The sequence below is a fragment of the Salvelinus sp. IW2-2015 genome, unplaced genomic scaffold (assembly GCF_002910315.2).
Source record: "Salvelinus sp. IW2-2015 unplaced genomic scaffold, ASM291031v2 Un_scaffold2057, whole genome shotgun sequence".
NCBI lineage: Eukaryota > Metazoa > Chordata > Actinopteri > Salmoniformes > Salmonidae > Salvelinus > Salvelinus sp. IW2-2015.
The window spans coordinates 123,475-125,423 of NW_019943401.1; positions in this window are offsets into that span (position 1 = coordinate 123,475).

Below are 1,949 nucleotides of genomic sequence, written 5' to 3' on the forward strand. Positions count from 1 at the left end.
CTGTCCTAAAACACACACACACATATCCTCTGTATCCTGACACACACACACACACATCATAATGGATCTATGCTTATCTCAACTGATGCTATTGAAATAGCAGCCTTTCCTTCCTGACTGGAATCAACCGTCATTTAACATTACGATGGTATTTCAGTTGATATCAATCAATCAATCATACATAAGTTACTGTAGCTTTCAGTTAGTCAATGTACAACGTGTCAGTGTTGCAGATACATATTGTATTGTTTTAGCTACTCTGCTGTTTAGTTATACTTCTACTGTAAGGGACAGTAACCAGCGACAACTGACATCGGAATATGCGTTTCATAGTTTTTTGTTTAGGTGATGTCGGAGGTGTAACCGTGATGGGAGCTGTCGTAAATCGGTGAGCGGCTGCTCTTGTCGTCATTGTAACGAAATAACACATCTTTACATCCCACCTGCGTTAGAAGTTCAGAACGAGAAAAGTGTAGGGCTATAGTTGAAATAATGACACTCAAATTAAACAATTATAAGGATTTTTATATCAGCCAATCGAGGTGTAGATTACAACACACGATCCAGTGTTCCAACTTGTAACACAGCTACATGAGGTCATTATTAACGCAACTAGATGCATCCAATGGCAATGTCCTGTACAGGTATAACACCAGGAGCCGGTTGCTGATTTGACAGTTCCAACGCGGTACACCTCTCCCACAACGCCTAAACACAAACAATGATGCTGCTAAGCAGTTGTGGGTTAAGACAGAACTGTTTTAATCGAGTCCTTCAGTGTCATTAGACTATTTTGTGGGTTAAGGCAGAACTGATTAAATCTAGCCCTTCAGTGTCATTAGACTAGGTTGTGGGTTAAGGTACAGAAACAGGAAATTAGGTTTATATCGAGCTTCAGTGTCATTAGACTATGTGGGTGTAAGCAGAATCTGGTTTAATCGAGACCCTCTCAGTCTGTCATTCAGACTATTTTGTGGGTTAAGGCAGAATTGTTTAATCGAGCCCTTCAGTGTCATTAGACATTAGTTGTGGGTTAAGCAGAGATTGGTTTAATCGAGCCTTCAGTGTCATTAGACTATGTTGTGGGTTAAGGCAGAATATGGTTTAATCGAGCCCTTCAGTTTTCATTAGACTAGTTGTGGGTTAAGGACAGAATTGGTTTAAATCGAGCCCTTCAGTGTCATTAGACTAGTGTTGTGGGTTAAAGGCAGAATTGGTTTAATCGAGCCTCAGGTCATTAGACTATGTTGTGGTGTTAAGGCAGAATTGTTTAATCGAGCCCTTCAGTGTCATTAGACTATGGTTCACTATCACTTCAATCACCCTTTTGTTTACTGTAAGTATCGATACGTATCAATCACACATAGCTCGTTTAAATAACCTTTAACTCACTCAAAGACGGTGTGGTGCTGCGTCCTCCTATGGCACCTATCTCCCTATATATAGGTGCCACTACATTAGGACCAAGAGCCAACTGGTAAGACCTCTATTCCCTATATAGTGCACTACTTAGCCAGAGCCTATGGCACCCTACTTCCTATATGTAGTGCACGTAACTTAGACCAAAGCCCTATGGCGACCTGCTATTCCTAGTATAGTGCCACTACTTTAGACCAGAGGCCCTATGGCACACTTCCTATATAGTGCAGCTACTTAGACCAGAGCCCTATGGCACTATTCCCTATATAGTGCACTATTTTTAGACCAAGCCCTAATGGCACCCTATTCCCTATTAGTGGCAGTAGGGTAATATATTGAGATCAAAGGAACATGATACAGTAGTTACTAATAGAGACTTATATGTCAGTGTATAAATGGTGTTTTGTGGTGTTTTTACGTTGTTGAAAAATTAATAACATGTATTTACTTGTGTGTTTCGTACTGCGCCTTTCTGATATTTCAATTAAATCTTTTTTTTTTTAAATGAAATGATTTTGTTTTGTAGTATA